We start from the raw sequence: 24,922 nt of genomic DNA, 5'->3' as shown, positions 1-24,922 counted from the left end.
CCATGTAATCTCCCTCTCTCAATGTGCATTTCTTGAGCTTGGACTCTGGGCCATGCAGTGTGTTGGGTGCTGGAGACGCAGCGGGAGCCAGACAGGGCACATTCTCTCTGGTAGTTTGCTTTCCCTCAGTTTGGAGGGGGTGGTGGTGGTGGTGGTGGTGGTGGGGTGTGTGTGGGGGGGGTGGTGTGGGGGGTGGGGTGGGGTGGGGAAACGCCTCCTCCCAGAGAGCAAGTTGTGCAGTCAGGAAAGCAGACGTACTCAGGCCCGGAGGGGATGGGACCTGACCCCCGAGCAGCCTAGCAGAGCTGAACCGCTTTGTCTGGGTCCCGGCCCCTTGCTTAGTCTGCTACATCAGGCACTTCACAGAGTCCAGTGGGGCCCCAGGTGGCTCTGGGTGGCCCCTTGAAGGTGCTGCAGGCTTCCTCTTGGGACAAGTGTTTTCCAGGAAGATCAGCTTGGACCAGCCATTCATGGCTTTCCGAACCTCCGAGTGGTTGGGAGGGAGAAGTGGCCGGGTCACCACATCCTCATCTGTCCTCCTCATTACGGACTCTGAGGCCCTTGTGTATCCCGGAAGAGTGAACTGAGTCTTGGTGAAGTGCCTCACTGGCTCCTCTCTGTTGCCACCGGGCCCTCTCTGTACCCGGGCAGACAGGCAGGTGAGTAAACCAGGTGTTACAGGTGAACCACCTCAGCTTCTTAATTTATTTTATGGGAAGTAGGGGTGGGTGTCGAGAAAATTCAGGTGGCCTTAGCGTTTCTCCTTTGCTTACCGTCCTAGTAGTGGTACACAAGGCTGCAAGAAGAAATGAAGTGCCTCCCCACCCCCACCCGCGCCCATGCCTTACGTTTCCCCTGTTTGTTTGATGCCGACCGAATTTCCAACTGACTGCCGCTTTTCTATGGCTGGGAGACCACGTGGGCTGAGTGATGCCTGTTTTCATGAAATGGGGGGGAGGGGGGACTGTCATTCATAGTGCAGTTAGGTAGAAGGGAGCTCTTTAAGCCTTCAGTTTCAAACCAGATTAGCGCTCTGTTAATTTAAAATAGCCCCTGAAAAGAAGAAAAGGAGGGAGGGCGGGGAATAAGAGAGAGAACTGTCGGAAATCAGAGGGAAATATCAGCATTATGAAACATGTTAACAAGTGGCCATTAGCACTTTATGTGTGCATGAATAGCATCTCTAAGTGTTTTATTGGTAACAGAATGGAGTCGACTCGCACAGAATGGCATGACGTCTCAAATTGGCAAGTCCTTTTCATCCGGGCTTCTCCTTGTTACTGCCTACCGAGGGGGGGGGGCATTTACTCACCTGTCAAAATGCAAAATGTTCGCCAGGGTGGGAAGGGCCTGCAGCCTCTCTGCAGGTAAAGGGGACTTGTTCCTCTTGGCTGGCCCCCCACTTCCCCCCAACCCCACACCCAAACATAAAGCGAAACTCCGAAAGCTCAGATGGAGGCACAGTAATGGCACGGAGGGCGTCTGCCCGTGTGCCTGGCCAGCGGCCAGTCAGTGCAGCACATTACGAAAACAAAGCTGAACTCACTGCCACGGAGCAGATGCCGACTCGTAGTGATCAGTAAAGACAGGGCAGAACTGCCCTGGTGAATTTTTGAGACTGGTACGGTTTAAGCCTAGAAACAAACAAAATTGCCCTCGTCATTCTCCTGCGGAGCTGTGGTTGGTTTTGAACTCTGGTTTTTGAGGATTGCAGCCAAGTGCAGAACCACTATGCCGCCAGGGCTCCTGCTGCAGAGCCTAGGGCCCGACTATGTGCAGGGAGGGGAGAAGTCCTGGTTGGGGCAAAGGTTAACCTGGAGACTGGCCTGGAAAGACCTGGTGAGCTGCTTCTGCCCAGTTGCCCCTGAAGCCCGTGTGGAGCCCAGTTCTGTGCCGACACCCGTGGGAGCGCGAGTTGGAACCACGTAGAGGGCATCTGTGTGGTTCCTGGAGGGAAGGAGGCAGGCAGGGCAGCCTGTTGGAGGAGCTTGGCAGAGCCGACTATGTCTAGATGCCCCCCACTCCCCCTGAACTGCTGCTGCTTTTAACATTAAGATTTCATTTTCTTTGTGGTGAAATTGTAATAGGGCAAAACACCCTCCTGTCCCACGGTTTCCACACATCATGATCTGTGACGTGGCTAACGTTCTTCACATCACAACCTCTCCTTTTTTCTGTCCTAGTTCAGCTTCCCGCCCCCTCCCTCCCTTCTCCCCCTTTGCTTTCAAATGGCTGCTGGCCCTTTGGTGTTACATAGATGATTTTTTTCTCAAACAAACGTCTTGTGCAAAGGTGATGCGCTCTGTTTTTTGAGCTAGGCTGCTACTTAATTGGAAGGTGACTGGGGAGCCCTGATGTGGCAGTGGGTCAGCAGTTCAAACCGCCAGCCACTCCTTGGGAAGGAGATGAGGGGTTACAGTCTTGAAACCCACAAGGGGGTTCAACTTTGGCCGCTAAAGGGTGGAGGAGTCAGAATTGACTCCTTGGGTGGGGAATTGAGGGGATAAGTTCCAATTCCAGATCTGAGGGTCACTGAGGGCTAAGCAGGTCCAGTAAGTTCGGGGTTTGGGCAGCATCTGACTGGTCAGTGCTGGGTGCCCCTCTGCTGGAAGCTTCCTCCTCAGCCTTAAGGAAAGGAGACCGGCTCTGTCTTCACTGGCCCTTCCCAAGTCCCCTCCACTCTTCCAGAAACAGCCTGACCCCTTCATGGACATTCAGGGGAACATAGAATCTGGCTCAAACTCAAACTTCAAAGCTAAAGCATCCCCAGCTCCGGCCACCTGATGTTCTTAGATAAGGTCTCAAGGGGCCATTTGGCACTGTGGGGGTGCATTCTTTAATTGTTCCAACAAAATGTTGAGCACCTGCCACGTGCCAGGCCCTGTTCTGCGTGTTGGGGTACATAGCTACAATGGAGGTATTCGAGAATGCCTGCTCTCCCGGGGTTCCCATTCTGGCTGGGGGAGACATACAATAAATAAATATACCAGCAAGGTAGTCTTGCCTGAAGGGGATCAAACACGGGCAGTGGAGAGGGACAGAGAGGGACAGAGAGGGACAGTGTGGCACTCCTTTACAGAGCATGTTAGGAAGGCTCCGGTTGAGGAGCGGAGAGAGGCTTGGAGCCAGTGGGTGTGTGGAGTTCTGGGTGCTGGGAGAAGGTTCCAGGCAGAGTATATTGCAAATGCCTTGTGCTGGAGCCAGAGTGATGGGTCAGGGTTACAGTGAATTGCGTCAGGACCGGCAGGTGGGTGCTAAAGTCACCACGAGCAGCAGACTAGTTCTGCAAGCCATTGGAGCTTGTTGGTTTTTCCTCCCAGGGCAGTGGAAGCCCCAGGAGGAGTGACATCATACGAGTTGGGGTTCCAGAAGACCCCTTGGGCTGACTTTGAGGACGGGAGGCAGAAGCCATTAGGAGGACCATGCCAACACCTGGGCAGGATGATGTTGGTGGTGGGCATGCGAGACACAGTTGGCTACTGGAAGGTAGGACCAACAGGAGGTGCTGATGGTTTGCGCCTGGGACACTAGAGGTATTTATGTGGATCCGGGGACATTTAGCTTGGTGACTGGATGGACACACCTGCTGGGCAAAGACAGGGGACAGGGTGCCCCAGAGGGTGGAGTTCTGCCTGACCTCTAAGGATGCTTCTCTTGCTCACCATCACCTTGATGGTGGTCCTCATCGCCCCCCTCTGCCTTTTCCTCCTCCGTTGGGGGTTGGTGGGCCTTTGTCAGCTGGCTCTGTGCAGGAAGGAGAGTGTTCCTCTGTGCAGTGCTCCCTCCTCACTTGTAGCTGAGATTTGTCTGCTTCAGTCAACTAGTAACTGTAGTTCTTCAGGGCAGGCACGCTCTTTTCCCAAGTTCTCTTTATTGCTTTTCAGGTTACCAAGGAGAATTTGATTTTTTTTTTCACTTGGAAATAAGCATTATTTTCTTACATTTCTCTCCCCCCGCCCCCCTTAGCTTGTTTGCCCAGGGGGCCGGGGGCGCTGCTGGGAAGCTCTGGCATGGGGCAATGGGATCCTAAACTCTTCCTGGTCCTCTTTCACTCCAGTTGCTGGTGGCTTGTCTGGAATCAATCTCACTGCCATTGTGTCGGGAACCCCCTCCAAAGCACCCTTTTTTTCTGAGGGCATCTGAGGGGCTCTGTCTCTGCTCAGACCTCTGGTCAGCCAGGGTTTGGAATTTCTTATGGAAATCTGCCGTCCTCCTTTCCACGGGGCCTCTTCCTCCTGGTCCTCCTCCTCCCTCGCCTTTCCTGGAAAGAAGCTGGCTGGCAGATAGAGAGCTTTTCCTTGAAAGGAGAGTGGAGAGCCCTCTAATGGAAAAGTAAAATAATTCTTGGAATCCTCCTCACACCTAAGCCCGCCAAGGCTGAGACCAGCTGGATTAATAGGGGGTAATTTGTAAGGGCCTGACTCAAGCCCATTGCTTTCTTGCTTTGAGCCCCCGCTTGGAGCTTCAGTCCAGAAGCTCCTGGTTTTAGGTGTCTGATGGGAAACGGGAATCTCTGAGATCCTGTCTGAACCAGTCATCTTCTGAAGAGGGCTGCTGGGCTGCGGGGCTCATGTGTGAACATCCTCTGTGACTCAGTCTCCTCCATCACAGGCGAAGCCCCTCTACCTGCATGTCTTAAGACTTCAAACGGCCGCGTGACCAGCATGGGTTTACCGTCCCTCAAGTCAGGCCTGTGCCCTCTTCTCTCTGTGTCCTTCCTTTTGCCAAACAGGAAACAAATTGTTCTGGAAGCACAGGGGACCAACCCAAGGATGGGCACTTGGTGTTGAGTTGATCCTGATTCGTGGGATGCACCCTGTGTACCAGAGTAGAACTGTGTGCTCCCCAAGGTTGATTTTTTTTGGGGGGAGGCAGGGAAGGTAGTCATCAGGCCTTTACTCCCACTTGCCTCTGGGTGGACATGAACCACCAACCTCTGGGCTCACATCACCCTTCGACTCCTGCTCTTACGAAGGATAGCTTGTAGAGGGGTCTAGGCTGTGAGCTTAGAGGCACAGCCCCATTGTCAAGGAGACTCTCGGAGGGTCCCAGAGGCTCCCCTCCCCCCACCAGTCCCATGGTCCCAGGTGTGTATGCACCAGCCTCCTCCTGGGCCGGTTTCCTGGTGTCCTTGTGCTCAGGGCCACGTCCTCTGTGATCAGTGTGTCCTGGTTTTGCTCTGAGATACTCGAACGTTCCTCCTGCATGTTCATCCTGTCTGGTCCTGGGGTGGTGTGGAGGGACAAGTCCAGTGCCACTCTGCCCCGTGCTGCTGCGTGACCTTGTCACCGTCCTTTAAAAGTGTGTGTTGGGGATGTTTCGTCTCGCAGCAACCGGTAGCCTCCTGGTTGGTGCATGTGTCTACAGGCTTCACAGGCTCCCAAGTCCGCACTGCGGGAGAGTGGCCTGGGCCAAACCCGGTGTCCCCACGCTTTGCTTGACCTCTTCTCTCATATCAGGCTTTCATGGTGGCCTGGAAGAGTACAGACGTTTTCCTGTTTGTAAATGTTTTGGTGGTTGGTTGGTGTCTGGGGTAAACAGCCCACATCTCCTTAAACTAAGGTGACCAGATTTTAACATTGGTAAAGTGGGACACCATTGATAAAACTCATATCCTGGGGAAATAGCCACATGGCAGCTGAAAACCGTATACCCTAGCTTGTCCTTCATCCTTTCCAAAAATCGGGACTTTTAAAAAATGCCGTGGAACACGGGACAAATTGTTTAAAATCAGGACTGTCCCACCAAAAGCAGGATGTCTGGTCACCTTACCCTAAACCCACATCCCCAACTCACTGCCACGGGGTTGTCATTGCTCATAGGAACCCAATAGGACAGCGCAGGACTGCCCCATGTGGGTTTCTGAGACGATGACTTTTTTAGAGAGTAGCCAGTGGCTGGTGACTTTGAACCGCTGACCTTGTGGCCAACGCATAACCGTTTTGCCACCAGGCCTCCTCAACAGATTGGGCTAGTCCTTTTCGATGAATAGCCACTTAACCCTTGCTTGTCTACTTTTGCTGGTGAAATAAAGGACAGAAAGCACCGGGACCAGGGAGAATTAAGGTTTGCTGTGATTTCTGTGTGTGTATCTGTCCTGCTCAGTTAGGGAGGGCATTGTCCAGAAGTGCCGGATCCAGAGGACTTTTAAAGCTTTAGGAATTTGCGTGTGTAATATGCCTTTTGTGCTTTTGTGTGTGTGTGTGTGTGGGGGGTGTTGCTGTTGTTTGCTTTATAAACTACTACTTAATCATCCATCGTCGTCATCCCGTAGCACGCTGCCCTGTGTGACAGGAGCGGGGGATCAGCGTGAAAACGTGTGCTGTATACAGTTTCAACAGCTTGATTTGGCTTCACCCCTTCTCTTCCTCCCCCACCCCCCTTTCCTTTCTCTGGGCTGCTTGGAAGAGCATTTCCACATTTCTGCCATATGTCTCAGGCAAAGCTCAGGACTTGAGGCAGGGGCCCTGCAGGCCGGTTCCAATGGGGAGGCCGGGGTGCTGCTCTACCAGAGGCTCTGTTAGGTTGGGGAGCTGATGGAACAGCTGCCTTTGGAAAGAGTTCGTCTCGCGGCCTGTCCTCTGTCCACCAGGTAAAGCTTTTCAAGCTGCCTCAGAAACTGCCTTGAGTCAACAGCAGTATAGCCTTCTTCGTGGGTTTCCAGGAGGCCCCCCACACATGCCCTGCCCGCCAAGAAGGCCGGCCCTTTCTTTTCTCATATTCTTTCTTCCTTTCTTTTTTTTTCTTCTTCTTCCTCCCCACCCCCTTGTTTTGCCTTCTGCTGAATTGGAAGACCATTTAATCCTTGGCCTCCTGTCTGTTGAGATATTATGTTTTTTTAATGGTGCTTGTTTATGACTGAGGTCAAAGACAGTCTTTCCGAACAAAAATTAGAGTTAGTTCATAATTGAGTACATGTGTATGTAACTGTTTATTTTTATAGTTTGCTAATTTATTTTTAAACAGCTCAGTTACGCTGCACATGTTTATAGCTCCGTTCATCACATGCCCTGCCCGTCAGGGTGTTAAAAAGGCACGTGCTTTTCAATAGTTTGGATCCCAAGTTAAATTAGATAATGCCATCAGGTAGCGATTTAATTACATTAATTGAATGTTTAGGCGGAAGGTAGTTTTGCCGAGGCTATAATGAAATAACATTTATGAGTACGCATGTATAAATCTTGGTGTTATAGACATTATTGGAGGCTGCGACAGAAAAATGGATCTATTGCATCAGGCATGTGGAGGGAAGCAGGGAGGGGCTCCTGAGAGGTTTGGGAGCCTGAGGGGGTGGGGGGTTTGCTCTCCGTCCTGGGAGGCTTGGGCCGGGCTTCCCTGGCAGGCCCACTGCCAGCTTGGGCCAGCTCGCTGGGGCTGAAATGACAGGACACGTTCTTAGGCCGTCTTTGTCACCTTGCAGGGGCTGAGCGTTGGCACACCCCTGGGTTCGCTCCCGTGGCGTTCCCAGCCTGCTAGGTCTGGAATCCCAGGAACGCTGGTCTCAAGGTTCCAGGGAATGTTACAGGCCAGGAAAGCTCCCGGTGGCTCCGTGGGCCACCACTTCTGTGCTCAAGGTGACTTTGCCCCGGAGGCAGAGGGAGTTCAGGAGGAGGCTATGCCAGGCCTAGCTGGCTGTGTGTTCCCACCTCCCTGAGACCCAGTGCAGATGATGGCTTGGGAAGAAGGGGGTTTTCAGGCACGAAGGACAGACAGATCCGTTGCCTGTGAGGAATGCATTGTCTTCTCACACCGTCTGCTTTCACCTGGGTTGCAAAGCCAGGTGCAGTGTGCCCCGCACCCTGTGGAACCCTATTGGGCTTATTTACTGAACGCCGGCCTCACCTCCTCCACAGCGACTGGTCGTCTGCTGTTCACGTGTATCCACACAGCCCACCTTTTCCCCTTGCCCATCTTTGTGGTGGTGGGGGGGTCCCCACTTCCTAAGCTCCCCTGGATGGTGCCTATGGTCTGACAACTTCCTTCTGTAGAAAGACCTGTGGAGACTCCCTGCCCTGGAGGCAGTTCGGACTCATGGTGACCTTAGGCTCTGACCTCATAGTTTTTTGTTTTTGTTTTTTACCTGGAGTAGAAAGCCTGGGCCTTCTCCCGCGGAACTGCAGCTGTTGGTTTGGACGACGGACACAACGATCCGTCGGGTGTAGTTCCGCTCTCCAGCACCAGGGGTCTCTATGAGTTGAGATCCACTTCCCGCACCCAGTGTGTTGGGGGGTGTTTGTTGCCCACCTGCTTCAGGTGGCCTTGGCCCCTGTGACTCTAGCATTACAGCCCTACCACCATTCCAAACCAGCTGGGAATGACCTGGGCTGAAGTCATAGCCCAGGTGTGGGGGCTGCCCTGCATCCTCACAGAGCACTCTGTGTCCCTCACCTGGGAGTGGGTGTGTGTGTGTTGGGGGGGCAGGTGGGGAATGGTGGTGTTGTTAATTCACGGCACTCTCACCCTGCCCACTGGAAAGCCCCTCTGTTCCTTGAACGGAGTTGGCAGGAGGGTGGGGAGGCGAGGCGTGTGTTGGGCGGGGGGCATTGGGTGGAACCAGGGCCAGGAGGGTTGGTTTGGCCCCTAGGGGAGGACAGGAAAGCTCCGTCGAGTAGGGGCCTTGTTTGTCCAGCTGAAAACAGCCCCACTTGGTTGACTGCCTGATGAGTGATTTCCCCCAAGCCGGCAGCTGCTCCAACACATTTCACCTACAAGTCCTGACAAAGCGGTGTGTTCTCTGGGGGCTGTTTTTACTGGGCGAGGGCATTTTGGAAGAATCTGGAAGAACGGGACTCCAAAGGATGACCTTGGAGCGATTGCCGAGGGTCCTGTTCCTCCCTTTCTCCCAAGTCTCTTGTTGAGAAATGGGGGCCCAACCCCTTTCACACATCCGCAGTGCTGTTAGCAATGAGGCTGGAGATAGAATAAAAATGAACCCTTTGATGGGCATTGTCTTACTGAAGCCTCCACTTGTGAAGAGGGGGGTGTCTTGGGAGCTCAGGGGATTTAAATGGTGTGCCTGCGTCCCACAGGGACAGGGGCGAGTGGTCCTCCACTCCCCACCCCCTACCCTTGGGTACCCAGTTGTGACTGGCAGAGGGGTAGGATAGGCAATGGAGGAGTCCATACAGGGCGGTGGGAGCAGGCCGGAAGAATCAGTTTGGCCTTTCTTAGGATTCGCAGGGACAGAGATGATGTGCTTGATAATTTTCCAGAGTTTATCGCCGTAGTCCCTGAGCACCAGTGCTTAGTTCCTACGCCAGCTTGGAGGAGTTTCTCGTTAATGCCTCAGGTGCAGCGCAGGTACTGTAGTGGTGGCTGTTGCTGAGGCTTAGGCCTTACTCTGTGAGAAGATGCTGAACAGGGCTTGGGGGAGGCAGGCACAGAGTTGATTGTTGCTTCCATTTGCTTTTTTCTTTAAACGGGTTGCTGTTGAGTGGATTCCAACTCTTAGAGACCTGTCGGACAAGAGTGGGCTGTCCCAAAGGGTTGACATCGCCCTCCCTGCGAGAAGCTGGCGGCTTTGAACTGCCGACCTCTGGGCTAGCATTTGAGCCCTACTATTCTCTTTTCTTCTTGTCCCTGTGGACTTAGCCTTTCCGGATGCTGAGCTCTCACCTCTGGGGGAACCTAACGCAGACAGGGAAACCGCCGGTGGTCAGAGGGTTGTACATTTACCTTTGCAATACTCTCTTTGCTGGAAGAAAGGCCAACTGCTAGAAAAAGACATCTTGTTTGGTAAAGCAGAGACCGCAGGAAAACCTACCTCCAGGAGAGAGCTGGGGTAAGAGCCCACAGTGGATTCAACCCTGCTGGTGACCGTGAAGAGGATGCAGGCTTTTGTTCTGTTAGTCAAGGAAAGGTGGGTCCCAAAGTACTGCTTTTGGCATCCCAGTTCACACACTTACTGTCTGTGCCCAATAAAACATGTTTCAACATGCCTCTGATCCATGGGTGGCCACAGAGGTCTCTCAGTCATACACTTGTCTTGGCATCCTTAGGGGTCTTCAGAAAGAAAAAGAACCACTGCAAACGGGGATTTCCCACAGGGTCTCTTGGGCCAGTTCCATTCGAGGGAGATTGCAGGGCAGCTCAGATAGCGACTGGCTTTTGGGATTCCCAAGGGGGATTAATATTGATAGGTTTTCTGGAATGACCAGGGACAACCCTGGGATTAGAAAGAAGGTTTAAACATATTGAAAACTGGTGAGAACAAAGGCCAAGAGAGTTGTGTTGAAGAATCCCCCATCAATTCTGACAACCCACCTGCTCAGGCTTCTAGGGCAGTGGTTCTCAACCTGTGGGTCGTGACCCCTTTGGGGGTTGAACGGCCCTTTCACAGGGGTCGCCCAATTCATAACAGTAGCAAAATGACAGTTATGATATAACAACGAAAATAATTTGATGGTTGGGTGTCACCCCCACATGAGGAACTGTATTCCAGGATCACGGGCTTAGGAAGGTTGAGAGCCGCTCGCTGTTCCAGGGTAACAAGGACCGTCCTTGGAGAACTTTATGGAGAAGCATTTACTCCATCCACGCCCCAGTCCTGATCTTCCCTCTTCACACTTCTTGTGGTTCCCTAAACTCAGCCCCCCTGAGGAACCCAGTTTGAGTGCCCCGCATGTGGGGTAACTTAAAGTTAGGCAGAAGTCTTTGGGGGAAGGGCTGAGAGCGACTTCCGTTAGATGTGTATGGGCCCCGTGGAGGACACACTGAGAAAGGACAACTTCACATTCTGCTGTTTTGGTTTCATACAGGCTTTACCACCTTGTCGCGCAGTCCGGTTGAACCTACCCTCTTACGTCTCATGTCGCCTTGTCTGGCAGAAGTCTAAGTATGTGCGGGGCACTGCACTGCCTCTGCAGCCAGTGGCTTAGGGAGGGGACACACCTGGGGGCGACTGGGTATCTTGGTGGCCATCTCTGTGCATGCATGCTGGCAGGCAGCCGAGAGAGCTCCTGGGGAAACCACCGTGCCGCGAAGCCGGGCCTGTCCTTGAGCAGCTGGGCATCTCTGCTTTGTATGGGGCATCCTGCCAGGCAAGTGCGAGTGGCGAAGGAGACACGGGGCCCCGGGGCACAATGGCAGCACTCACTGAATGGGCTTTCAGCACCCCAGCGCGCACCCTGCAAAGCCGTGAATGGCCCAGCAGCAGCTGCAGCTGTGGGAAAGGTGGGCTTGGGGTTTGGGTGGGCCCTTAGCAGTCATTCCCCTTTTCTGCCTTGGTGTTTTTTTAATCAATAAAGCAACCAACAATCTCCTTTTCAAGGGGTCCAGATGAATGCATTTTGTTGCTTAATTATCAAGAATGTCACTAACATCATGAAGCTCTAAGAAGAGTCCCAGAATACTGCCCTGCCTGGTGAGCTGCTTGTCTCCCAAATCTTCGGGGGGCGGGGGTGTCTGTGGGGAGGGGGCTCCATCTCCACCCCCAGGAGGTGGAGTTTTCCTGACCCGGCGGGCCCACTCGATTTCCAGGAGGGATGGCAGAGGCCATCTGGGGATATGCTGGAGGCTTCTCAGCCCTGTGCTTGGACCGATGTGTGTGGACATCTCCGACCTTCCCCAGCCCGGAAGCAACACACGGTGTCGGGCAGCATGCTGACCTGAACCCCACAAATAACTTCCCCACACTTGGGCAGCACCCCGGAAGCCCAGACCCTGGGTGAGCAGGGCTGTGCCATTGCAGACGAGCTTGTTCTGGCCCTGGACTGCCCACCTGGTCTAGGATGGAGGGGGGCACAGGTGAGGGCTTCAGTCAGACCCCTGGGGAGATGAAGCCCCTTTTCGGCTGTCAGGGCCTCTGTGTGTTCTTACAGGTGGTCAGAGTGGGGCTGGCAGGGTCAGGGAGGAGGCAGCCCCTCCAACCTGGGCTGAGTGATCACCTGGTTTGGGGGAGCTGGTCTGCCAACATGGTGAGTGTGTGTGTGTACACACAGTGGTGGTAAGATGACCCCCCTTCCTCTGGGAGCCCCCCGTGGATGCTTGTGCCTGCTCACCCCACCGCATCCATCTCATCTCCCCTGAAACTTGACTTTCTTTGGGATTAAGCACTAACTCTGGGCCACACAGCTCCTCAGGGATCGCGCTGGAGTTTCTAAGTCTTCTGATCCCCAGTTGGTGCTCTCTGCCCTACTGATCGACTGTGGTCAGGGCTAGCCTTGCCTTGTCCCATGACCATGCAGAACATGTATCTGACCATCAGGGACATTAGGGCACGCCAACAAGGTTTGGGTTCAGAAATCCTTTTGTTAAATAAGCGTCTCTTCAATTCATTTTTAATGTTAAGAACACCTGGTGGCGGGAGGTTTGTATAAGGTTTCTAGATGGAGATGGGGGCAGGTTGGGGACGGTTTCATAGTGGGTCTGCGAGGCCCCCAGGAGTTGCGCCTTTGCACCAGGGGTCCCCAAAAGGTTGGTGGGAAAACGGGATGCAGAGATAATGGGATTTCTCCACAAACATTTGGATGCCCCACTGAATCCTGAGAGGTCATGGACCCGCCTGAGTTTACACCCCCCACCGCCTCCCCCGCCGATGGGTATACGTTTCTGTTGGGTGCTCACAACCTCGTAAAACTCGGAGCAGGACGAGTAGTGGGAGGTGCCAGCTGGCACCGCGTCCCATCTCTGGGGCTGCGGAGCTCAGCACACCTGCTGGACATCATTGCGTGTCACTGACTCTTAGCCAGTGGGACAGCACCCCAGGTCCCTCCAAGGGTCCGGATGCCCAAGGGTGGGGTGGACTCGAGCCGGCGTGACCGGAGTCTCGAGTGACACACCAGGTGCCAAGGGCCCAGACTTGGATCCCGCGAGCCCTGCGATCTCACCTGCAGCCCACGCTGCACACAGAGGGAAAGTCGTATAGGCCTCCTTGCCCCAGTCCGGAATAAAACACTCACACGAGGGGCCAGAGAGGCCGGTGTCACCGCTGGGAATGTGCCTGCCTGTGCTTCCCGCCGTCCGCTTTTCTTGGAGATGAGCACATGGCTGCTATGAAGAAAGCAAGGTGCGTTTGCGAAAGGCTTTTAGCTCTCGTCCCGCACGTGAGAACTTATACGACAGGTCAGACCATCTGGGAGTGATTCATCGCGTTGCAGAAACGCCCTTCGCTTCCCTGAGGGACGCTTGCATGTTTACTTACAGACCATTACAGACGGAGCCTCTGGGCTGAGCTCCTCGAGGGCAGGGCAGGGAACTCATTGGAAGCCTACTCAGGCCACGAGCAATGTGTGTGTGCACCCGCTGGTCAGCAGCATCGGTCGGGTTGGCTGCCCAGTAGGACGAGCATTTCTGAACGGAGCGTGTGACTTATGGGTCGGCAATCGGATGACTTCTCCGAGAACCGCTGCAGAAAGGGCCTCCTTGGGGAAGGCGGGCTGAGAACCTCTGGTTTTGGGGGGAGGGGGGTGCGCTGCTTTGCAGGGTGCATGAGGAAGGAGAAACTCTGCTGATAAGAGTCCCGGAGAGTCCGGCGGAGCTGTGAAGAGGTGTAGCATTTCACAGCCCCATGGGGGTGTAGGGAACCCGGGGTGCCGGCAGGCCCATTCTAGTGAGATGACTGGGTGCCAGCATCTACTGAGGGCTCTGTGCCCACCCCTTTCATCAGTTCCCACAGCCTCTCACGGAGGAAACCGAGGCTTGGAGAGGTTCAGCAGTGGTTCTGGGTGGCACAGCCAGGAAGTGGAGAGAGAGGCAGGTGCTGGCCCATCAGCCTGGCTCGTGGGAGCCTGAGTTGCTCACCACCCTACCTATCTACCCAGGTGCCAGTCCTCACAGAGCCCCTAGCTTGGTGGCCCTCGGCCTTATACGCCAGGACTGCTGGCAAGGCTCTAGAGGTAGCAGCTGCCAGCCTGGCCTTGGTCCCCAGAGATCGGGAGGTGTGGGGTGCCTGGCTCGGCCCTCTAGGATGGCCTCCCCCTTCTGTTCTTCCCATCTTTCTCAGGGCCTCTCTTGGCAGGGCGCCAGCCAGCTCCTCGGCATGTTCTTGTCGAAGGTTGCTGCTCTGGCCAAACCACGGCCCCTCCCAGCCCTCCCTCAAGGCATGTCTGTCAGCCAACTGGGGTGTGGTTCCTGGAGGTGGAGGAGTCAGGGGCAGCTGGGCCTGAAGAAACCGGTCCCCGGGAACCTCACCTGCCCCCTTGGCCTCCCCCCTCTGTTGGGCTTGGGGAGTTTCACTCCCAGGACCACCTGTGCTGTCTGGGTGTTACCCCAGGCCTTTCTAGGCCTCTGGGTTTCCCATCTAGGACAGAGAGCAGGATGCTGGGAGCCCAACCCTTGGTGGCCAGGGCATGGCCCTGACATGCAACTGCTCTGGCATGCAGCCCCAGGCAGGCCTGGGCAGAGGACAGGGAGGAGAAGGCGCGAGGGGAGCCATCGCCGACCAGACAAGAGACAAAAGGCCGCTCCGGAGTAAACAGGCCGGCGGTGAGGTGGGCCTCCCAGCATGGAGGGCTGGCCTAGGCCATGCTGCCCTGGGAGGAGGCTGTTTGCCTCCTGCTTGGTGCAGGCTTGGCGTCCTGTCCTGCCAGCTGCAGGAGCTGCTCCCAGGGCGATGGACACAGCGTCCGTCGTAAAGTCTGGTGGTTGTGGACTGGGATGAAGAGCGGGAGAACTGGGATGGCAGAGTCCCAAACCCATCCTGTCCCCTGGCACCGCCCAGAGCTGTGGATTCACAGCCACCCGGCTCAGGGCTGGCTTTTCTTCACTGCAGTCCATCCCTTTGGCCCTGGGGCTGTCATGTTGTCCCTTGTGGCTCACTGCCACCTGCGCCTGGGAAGGAGGAGGGTGGTCGGTGCAGGCTCTCAGCCAGGCCTGGCTGTGGCAACCACTGTCTGAGGAAGGCAGGACTTTGAAGGTGCTGGGGCTCCAAAGCGTGTACTCCTGACTTCCCTCACCTGCTGGCTGGGTGGTCTTGGACAATTTGATCAACCACCTGGAGCCTCCTGATCTGTGCAGTGGGCCTAATTACCTTCCTTGGCCTCTAGGAAGAACGGATGGCCTCTCACTCACTTGGAGGGGTGGCAGAATGTGTGTCTTCTCCCAGGGGAGTTTCCAACCCTGGCTGGAAGTGTGTGTGGTGGGGCTGAGGGGCATGTTGCTGACTTACGTGGGCCTGCTCCCAGGCTGGGTGGCCAGACTTGGGTCCCCTAGCTTGTTGGCCCGGGTCCCGAACATTGGGAAGTGATCATGGCAGCTCCAGAAACCTGGGTGCTGGGGACACGTCACAGGGTCTTCTCCCCAAACAGGAAAACGTAAACGGGTGTGGCTGCCCCATCCTTCCCTTTGTGGAGAGAATCGGGGAGGGAGATATAGACAGCCACGGGACCTGCCTGATGCCCCCCCACCCCACCTGCTTCCTGTGCTAGGGAAACACAGTTTGCAGATGAGCCCGGCAATCACACACACTCCACCAGGTTGGTGGTGGTTCCTATACGTGGTCAAGGCACATATACATTGGGGCACAGATCCAAGAGGCTTCCTTGGTCACCAAGTCCCAGTCTCCTTGAGAACCAGTAGCCCAGTAAACGATGGGTGGTGGTGGTGTGTGTTGGGGTGGGGGGCTTGACCTTGGTCCCCAAATGGTCTGGTCTCAGTGACCTCCCGGCTGCCTGGCCTCCTCTACCCCCATTTGCCTGTCCTCTCCTCCCCCCAAAAAACCTATAGGCTAATAACATTGACAAAATTGAACGCCGTTGCCAGCGGCGGCCAGAGTGTGAGTACCATTTCTAGGGCATTTCTAGCAAGGGAGGTGGACATGGGACAACCTTCTTGGTAGCCAGGGCATGCATGATGCAATACTTGGAGGTTGTGACCGTACTCACTCCACACCCCTGTAGCTTAATGGTGACCCCAAAGTTCAGACCCGCCTGGGTGTGCGTGGTGTGCACTTTGGTTGGTGCTGATAGGGACCCCTGGTGGGGAGGAGCTCTCCTCCAACCACAGATGGTCATCCTCCAGGCGCTTGCTGAGGCTGTGCCCAGCCAACGATGGCCCAGGCCTCTGCCCCCAGGGCCCTGCTGCTTATCACTCGGACATTATCTCTGCTTGCCACCTCTGTGCCAGGGATGTCATGTCCCCTGGAAGAGCCACACACCCATCATACCCTGAGGCCCCTTCTGCTCAAGACACTGGCCTGATTCCACTCCCAGTGACTTTGACCCACCCAGCCCTGCTCAGAGCCCTGTCCTTTCCCAAAGGCTTCCCAGGGCCTGGCCTGTGGGTCCCCTCTGTCACACATCCCCAGGGGGCCTCAGCTTTTTTGCACGGCATCTCCCAGAGACTGACACCGGGGTCTTTGTGGACGTTCAGGGAGGCCGGTGGCTGGTGAGGTGGTGGGCCCAACAGGCCGGGCACTCCTGCCCTGCAGAGCGAGTCTGCTGTTTTTCAGGATGGTGTTCAGGACTCTTAGGTCCACGTTCTGTCCCCTGGAGGCAGGGACAATGGTGGTCGTGAGAAAAAGGAGGCCAGGGAGTCCTTTGGGAGAGGTGGGCGTGATGGTAAGGGGGGAAGAAGATACTCATTTGGAAGGTCCTCAGCGGAAGGCAAAGTTGTTAAATGGCTCTGTAACTGGCAGCATGCCATCCAGCGAGTTCCCATCATCACCACTCCAGGATATGCCGATGAGGGAGGTATGGCGACGGGTGAGCACTGAGCCTGTTTCCAGCTGGTTCCCTGACTCCAGGGGCCAGCGATTGGTGACCTGGAGCATTCCAAGTGTATGCCAGGGCTGGGGTTGGAGTCCATACTTCCAGGCTCTCAGAGATGCCCATGGTCTCCTAAGTTGAAGTGTCTAGGGTTTGATTCTTCGATATCCTTGATGATCCATTGTCTATGTTCTGAAATGAAATCTAAATCCGTCCAACAGAGCAATTAAGAGATGAGGCTTCATTTTCCAAATGAGCCCCACCTCCAACCCCCACAGTTTACAAAAGGCCCCACGGTGGGATTTCTTTGAATGGAATGTTTCTCTAGCTCGTTAAGTGTCTCCAGGTCATTAACTACCCTGTGGCAGGACAGAGAGGGGGGAAATCAGCTCACAGCTCCAGCTTAGGGCTTGTGAGTTACAGAGCATGGGAAGCGTTGGCCAACAGGTATCCGCTGAGGACACCTGGCCACCGGCCCCTCAGTGCGGGGAGAGACACGGCTCTCTTGTCCCTCCCTCCCACAGCGGACACTCCCTTTAGCACCCAGACGCACCTCAGAGTAAGACAGAACAGAGATAGACGACTCAGAAGTGTCCGTGAGGAAACCGGGCTCAGCTGGACATAAGTTCCATTTACCAACAGCTTTTCAGGAATGCTTCTATTGCGTGAAGCGAGGGGCCGCCAAGGGAGCACAGGACTTTGGCCGGCACTCTCCTTAGGAGCCAGGAGAGAGCTAGCTCTCTGTGGAGCTCGGGACAGGGGGTGGGAGGTGGGGTGGTGTGTGTGTGTGTGTGTGTGTGTGTGTGTGTGTGTGAGAATTGCTGCTGGTGCCATGTCCGGGAACATATGCCTGCACCAGCAAGATGTGCCCTCCACTAACGGCCAGGCCCGTATCCTCGCCACGCTCTTCCTGGAGCCACCTGGCTCCTATCGGCTCCGCAAACCTGTGGCTCGGAATGTTTCCTGTAGTTCCACCCTGGAGACTTGTCTGTTCCCCTGGCTTCCAGGGACCCGCCTCGTCGTAGGAATCAGAGATTTTAGCATCAAGTCCAGGGTCTAATCCCCTTCCTTCACACATAGCTTCCTGTTCTCTCCTACTTAAAAAAATTATTAAAAATCATTTTATTGGAGGTTCTTACAACTCTTATAACATTCCATATAGCAATTGTATCAAGCATATTTGTACATAAGTTGCCATCATTCTTTTACAGACATTTCTTCTCTTTTGAGTCCTTGGTATCACCTCCTCTTTTTTTCTCTCCCACTTTGCATCCTGAAAGCCTTTCTCGTGGAAGGTCAGGTTCACCTAGGAGGGTCTGTAACAGGCCTCTCACTTTTCCGTTCCTTCCTCCTTTCCCATGAGCTTCCTCAGATCTGCCGTAGATTTCTTAGGTTTAAAAAACAAACTACAGATTGCAAGACGAGAGCAAACATCTCCCTGTAACTTGGAGACTTTCAAAGCGAGGGAGGTCTCTTCCCAAGCCTGCCCCTGATCAGGACTGGGGCAGCTCCGGGAAGAGAGCCTGGGGTTAGGAGCTGGCCCCACGTGTGCCTTCCATGCTCCGGGCTATCACGGTGGCCAGGGGCGTGTGGTGGTGGTGATGGTGGTGGTGGTGGTGGTGAAGGAAAGTAGGATTGCCCCTCTGAGCAGAAGTGAACTGGGGGCTCAGCAGACACCTCTTCCTGTGCAGATTGAAGATCCCTTCTAAGAATTTTGACTTTCAAGCTTTAGGGGTTACATCAGAATCAGCCCACAGAGATCCTAGCAGCCATGGGCTGTGTGCCCAGTAAGTGCATCGCAGGGCCTGCACTAGGGCACTGAGCAACCGGACTGCCCCCCACCCCCGTCCCACTGGCTGAACCAAATACTTCGTGGAGGCTGGGGGCCTGCTCCGAGTCCCTGAGGGAGCCCCCATGCCGCCCTTGTGAGAAGGGCATAAGGTAGGCAGGGCTTGGGGGTTATCTGTACTGATGCAGCTGAAATGTAGCCCAGGGCTGGCTCCGTGCCATGGGGGCATAAGTAAGAGCCAGCCACCGATTCCGGCAGGAAGCCCCAGCAGCTTACCACATTTGCCAGAAAAGAGATAGGGTATCAACTCTTAGACACAAGACGGCAGGATCAACACAACCTTTCAACGTTGACGGCAGTGCAAGCTAACTGTTTCTTCCCATCCAAGGCTCCCGGGAAGGGCTTGGGATGGGGTTGAGGGGTGAGCTGCAGGAAGAACAGTAGCGTGCAGTGCTCAGCTCTGCTGCCCGCGCGGCTGACCTCTTACGGAAGGCTGCCTTGCCAGTGGAGAATTCAATTTTGTTTTCGCTGTGGGAACAACTATTTGTATGCCGCCCCAGGTACAGTAGATCATCTCTCTTGAAATTTAAAGGAGAGGACGGTCTCCCTTCACAGACCCCCTTCACCCCATCACTACCCACCCATCCTTCCATCACACACGGGCAGCTGCTGTCTTAGAATCTGCCCCCACTCCCCGCCTCCCACGATGTTTTTCTGTTCCCTCCCCTTTTCTACCGACTGAAGACTTGCTCTGGGAAGAGGGCCTGGCAGTGTCACTTCCGCTGAGGTGTGATGAATACATTTCCTGTTACAAACACACAGAGTGCTGGAAGCACTTGCCACCGGACACGCCACTCATCTCATCTGCATCCTCACAATTAGGGCGTGGAGACTGCCATCCCATTTTACATACGGGTTCGTATTTCATTCTGTCCGAAGACATGAAGTTTGGCGGTGAAACATCAGGTGTCAGCTGGGAGTCGCTTGTCATGAGGACTCGCCTGGGTGCCCACCCCAAGTCTGGCTCCGCCAGCGGGAGACTAGAGAGCTGGACTGAACGCGCACGCTCTCCCCTTCTGCGATTCCGCCTCTCAGCGAGGTCAGGCCATTGCCAACGCTCTTGTCTCCATATTCCCGTCTCTGCAAAAAGGGGAAAAAGGATTAGAAAAGATTAGGGTATTAGAGATAGCACAACCTCCTATTTATACAGAACAGGGGTACCAAGGTCCAGAGAGGTGACAGGACATGACCACCATCACCCAGCCAACTGGTGGCTGTGCACAGTGGAGGAGCCACTTCTCAACCCCCTGCCCTGATCTCCCCCGATTCCTCTACCACTCAGTCAGCACCAGCCTCTGCCTCCGTCCTAGGTTTCCTCAGTCTGTCTCCAGCCGAAGCTTCTGTTGCCCCTGGAGACAGACTCACAGGTGTCAGCAGTAATTTGGTAGGTGTGCCCCTCAGTCAAGGGCTTGACTTCTTCCTTCCCAGGTGATTGCCCGTAACTCTCTGTTCTGCTGCTCCTCAGCTCCTGCCCTTTGACTATTGAAGATGGCTTTCCTCTCCTTGTCCACTTGCTGTCCACGTCCTCCTGTCTTTGGCTCACTTTAACTTTTGCCTGTGTCTGGCCTCCTGTCGCCTTTAGTTCAGGGGCTCTGGCTCCTTGGTGGGCCCTTCCTTCCACTTTCTGTTCACCCTCTCTCCCAGCCCTGCCTTTCTCAGCGGGGGAGGGCCGGGGAGAGGGAGGGAGGGCGAGCCTTCCTTTCCAGCCCCGATCCTTGCTGCCCACAACACTGGGTGGCAGTTGTCCCCCAGGGTATATTGTGAGAGAAGTCTTGACTTTCTTCCAAGAGGTTTTTTTGGCAAGTGGACGTTGTCACCAGCGCCTTTAGCTGTGTATGAACCAGACGGCTAGCTCAGGGAGGGAGGGGGAGGGGTGTGTGTGTATGTGTGTTAATCGTCCCCTTTCCAACCTAATGGAGGTTCTTAGGATTTTAAACACCACTGTTCACAGTTTCCCTTGGTCAGAGGGCTTGAGGTCAAATGAACGTCCGGCATGAAGATGTTTTAGGGTCTCTTCCCCTGACTTGCTTAGAGCAGTAGATGTCTGCTTGGAAAAGGATGACATTCGGTCACTGAGCCAACAGAAGAGGACATGATGGGCAGTAGGGTGGGGCTCCCCGATACCTTAAACTCAACACCCTCTGTTTTCAAAACGTGAATCACTCTAGGTATTAAGCGAAGTGAAAACACAAGTCCGTGTACACGCATGCCACAGGCTCACAAGCGTTCATAGCAGTATGATCCGTAGCAGTCGAAAAACTAGCTGCAACCCAAATGCCCAGCCACAGGGATAATGTAACAGCGTCCGTTCTATATCTCCAGTTGGGTAACGAGCGAACAACTATGTAGAGTTAGCAAAACTCATCAAGGCGCATGCTTACAATGGGTGTGTTTGTATGGAAATTTCGCCTCCATGCAGCTGAAACAGGCATAGCTTGAGTTGGACACGCGTGGAAGGCTGCCTGTCTTGCACCCTTTAGCTGACGGCGCCTTCTTAAGCCTCTCTTTGCCCCTAAAGGGTACCCAAAGGTGTTTCAAGGGAGCCGCTGCTCTTGGGAGAATGCGGTAGAAACCGGTAAGGCCTGTGGGAGAGACAGACACAGTCTGGGCGGGGTGGCGGGGGGGGGGGGCTACTGTGCACAGCAAGTGTGTCTGTGAGAAATGCATAAGCCTCTGTGAGTGTGTGAGGGAAAGACTGTGTGTGTATTTCATAGAATTCAAGTGGGCATTCAAGGGCAGGGAAACCCCAGTCAAGTCTGCTCCTCTGGTGAACCTTCCTTGGGTGGGGAGATGGTGGAGGTCCCAACTGTGTCACTGTCTGCTGGGTTCCTGGAAGCTGAGGGTCCTTTCTTGTCTGCCGCATGCCCGTCTTCTTCACCAAGTTGTCTGTGTGTCATGTAGTTCCCAAGGCAGCCTGCCTGTGTGCGCGCCCCCTCCGAACGGTCCGCGTTGATTCGATGACTTGGGTGCCGTGCCTTTCTGACCCTGGCTGAGTGGGTGCTCAGTGCTGTGTGGATGCGGGCCCTTTGACACGAAAACCTCCGGGGAAGCGTCGTGCCCGGTCCACCCACGTGGGAACATGGCCCGACTCCAGGTCTTGACCATCAAACCGAAGTTGAAGAGGCCCAGCACATGCTGATAGGGACTGTCAGCAAAGCCCGAGGAATTTGCAGACAACGTTTCAAATGATATTTAAATTAGCTGTTGCCTGGCACGCCCACCCCCACCCCCCTTGTTTGGGTTTGGACTTCCCTTAACCACACCCAGTAGTTCTGCGGGCCCAGGATGTCCATGCTTGCTGTTCACCTGCGTTCAGACATTGGTGATGTGCAGCCAGCTCTAGTCACGGCATGGCTCAAGAAGCTTGCTTTCTGCGTTCAGGATGCGCTTGTGCCAGAGCTAACTTCTGTGCAGACGACCATGGTCAAGCTACAGCGGTAGCATTGCACAGCCATCCAGCGGGGCCCCATGTATGGAAGACGTCGAGGTCGCCATTGCTGGGTAACTCTGGCTGGAAGACTCCACCAGCCTGGCGCACACATGTGTTTCACATCTGCTCTTCCCCGGGGCGCGGGGTGACTGTTTAGAGAAGGGTGGGGATGGAGGCTAATCTCTGAGCGGCATAGCTTGTGAGCTCTGTTGGCCCATTTTATCAGTAAGCTCAAGCAGATATCAGGGGAGGACTGTGCTGAGATGGTTAAAATGACACCCATGAATGGAAACGATACCTAGGAAAGTACATCAGTCATTGAATTAAAAAAAATTTTTAAATTGAATTTCCAGGCTATATGAAGGGGCTTCAAAAAGTTCGTGGAAAAATGGAATGAAAAGATGCTGGGATTTCTCCCTCCACCCGCCCAGTTCTTGGAAGCTCCCCTCCCCCTTCCTGTGTATCTGTCCTCTGTCACATGCCATGCTTGCTACATTGAAGGTTGTCCTTCTGCTGGACATGAGTCCAGAACAAGAAGGGCAAGGAGAATGGGAGGGATTTTGACTTGGGCAGAGTATTTTTCATGGGTGCATCGTGGGAGCTAAAATCCGAATGGAAATTGGGGGCTGGATGATGGAGCTATGGAGTCACGGCATCAGGAGTTAGACCCCCTGCTGCAGACCGGGGGAGGCTGTCACGGTGCACCGCGCAGAGGAGGAAAGCAGCACTCGGGGAGACCAGACCGGAGGGGCTGAGCCTTTGGGGTTCTCCTGTCATGTGCTCTATGCCGACTTCTCCATCATGCACATGGAGGCTCTCGAGAACAGAGTCCGCTGATTGTCGGGTTTTCTGTCAGAAGCAGAACAGAAGCAGCCCCCTCAGGAGGCTGCCACAAGGATCTGTGTGACTCTTCAGATGTTTTCAATCTTGCTGGCTTCCACCCAGGAGGATGGGCACAGGGAGCAAGCAGTCACTGGCCACCGGGCTCCAGGCTCCAGGTTCCAGCCCATCAGTGGCCTGGCTGTGGGTAGCTTTTCACGATGGCATTTATCACTCAAGTGGCACGAGACCCAAACAAAGCAGGCTCCTGAATGCATGTCCCCATGAACGCTCTCTAATGGCATCGTACTTCGTGCGGTTATTGAGCCAGGCTGAATGTGAACGGACTTTGGGGGGGGCGGGTAGGAGCAGCGCGGACCAAGTCTGAAGGAGAAGGGGCCTTCTGGGACCAGGGAGATTAGGGCGAGAACCACGTGAAAGCTGAGCTCCTTGGGAGCCCAGAATGCTCCTGAAGAGAATGTAGCTCATGGCCAGAACAGCTCTTCAGCCTCCTTTGCAAGTACCGTATATACTCGAGTATAAGCCGACCCGAGTATCAGCCGAGGCACCTAATTTTACTACAAAGCCTGTGTTAAAAATGTGCTGAAAAACTTGGTTTATACACTGGTGTTTCCTTTTCCAGCCAGACTTTTCTTTGAAGTCAAGTGCTAGCCACCCATGCTCCTGTTGGTGGATGGAAACTGGCACCCAGCACAACTCCTTGTCCTGGACAACGTGGACGCTGCTTCATGGGCGACAGGGCGGCTATGTCTTCACCACTGAGGAGTAATGGCTGAAAGGGAGCTTGGTGAGGGGCCCTGGCAGTGTAATGGCTTACAGGTTGTGCTGCTAACCCCAAGATCAGCAGTTCAAAACCACCCACTGCTTCTCTGGAGAAGGATGAGGCTTTCTACTCCGGTAAAGATTTATAGTCTCGGAAACCCACAGGGGTTTTCGACCCTGTCCTATAAGGACGCTGTGGGTCGGAACGGACTCAGTGACAGCGAGTTGGTGACTCGGTGCCTCTGGAGAGAAAACAAAAAATCCCGCAGGGGCCGAGATTAATGGAAAGCAGAGGCGCCCTGGGTCCCAGCGGCTCACCTGCTATGGATTCGGGGGAGCTGTAGGCACTGTTGTCAAGGACATAGACTGAGGGCCTGCGTAGCCCACCAGGGCCTGGTGGCGGGTAGGCTGGTGCTGACTGGCTCTTGATGTCTATTTTTTACGGTGTTTTCATGCTTAACTTTCAAAAACTCTCCAAAGCGACAGTTTCATTGGGATAGAAGACTCCCTTCCGAAACCCCTTGGCCATCTATTGTTCGATGACCAACGGCATTTGTTTGGGGCTGACATTCATTTTGGGTGGGATTGGTTTTGGGCGATTTTCGAATCTTTGGCTATTGGTTCGAAACAATTCTGTTATGATTTTCTCATCAGCCCAAACCAGAACGTTTCGCCGAAGCCCCTGCAGTATAAGACGGGCTTCCTTTCATTGGGGAAGTAAACGATTTACATCCCTATCAGCGTTTACAATGAATTATATCAGTGATGCTGGCTTCTGCGTCAGCAGAAAAATGAAGCAAAACTGATCACAGAGGACATTGCTTAACGACAGTACCTACGTGCGTCCTTTCCTTCACATTTGCTGTAATCCTGCTGTGCTTTGTCCTTTTACCTCAAGCACTGCCATCTGTAAATGCTGTCACGTCATAACTGGATTGCCAAGGACAGAGGAAAGGAATTGGGGAGAACCCAATAGCCTTTTCCAGTGCCCCACAGGGACTGGCTTCTTCTCCGTCTGCTAGGTTGAACATAGAGAAGTGGTCCAGTGAAGATGACAACTCAGGCATCCTTCGCAAGCCTTGATGAAATACCCAGGTTCACTCCCCGCATTCCTCGATGGAAGGTAACCCTCTCTCTTTTAACAGCCAACAAAGCAAACTCCAGGACAGTTGTGTTAGTCCAGGTAGACTAGAGAAGCAAATCCAGAGACACTGATATGTGTATAAGAAAGAGCTTTATGTAAAAGAGCAATTGTATATTAAGAAAACATCCCAGCCCAGTCCAGATCAAGTCCATAAGTCCGATATTAGCCCATATGCCCGATACCAATCTATAAAGTCCTCTGCAGACTCACGCAACACATGCAATGACGCCGAATACAGGAAGATCACAGGCCAG

The 24,922-nt window shown here is 54.3% G+C and overlaps 1 protein-coding gene across 10 annotated transcripts in view; it reads left to right on the top strand.

Moving 5' to 3' along the window:
• The window catches only part of BCL11A (BCL11 transcription factor A), a 101,035-nt gene that overhangs the window by 39,357 nt on the left and 36,756 nt on the right, over window positions 1-24,922 (top strand). The gene's annotated exons all lie outside the window — the stretch shown is intronic.

This window comes from Tenrec ecaudatus, chromosome 17 (genome assembly GCF_050624435.1).
Source record: "Tenrec ecaudatus isolate mTenEca1 chromosome 17, mTenEca1.hap1, whole genome shotgun sequence".
Taxonomy (NCBI): Eukaryota; Metazoa; Chordata; class Mammalia; order Afrosoricida; family Tenrecidae; genus Tenrec; species Tenrec ecaudatus.
This window is presented reverse-complemented; position numbering and strand designations above follow the sequence as displayed.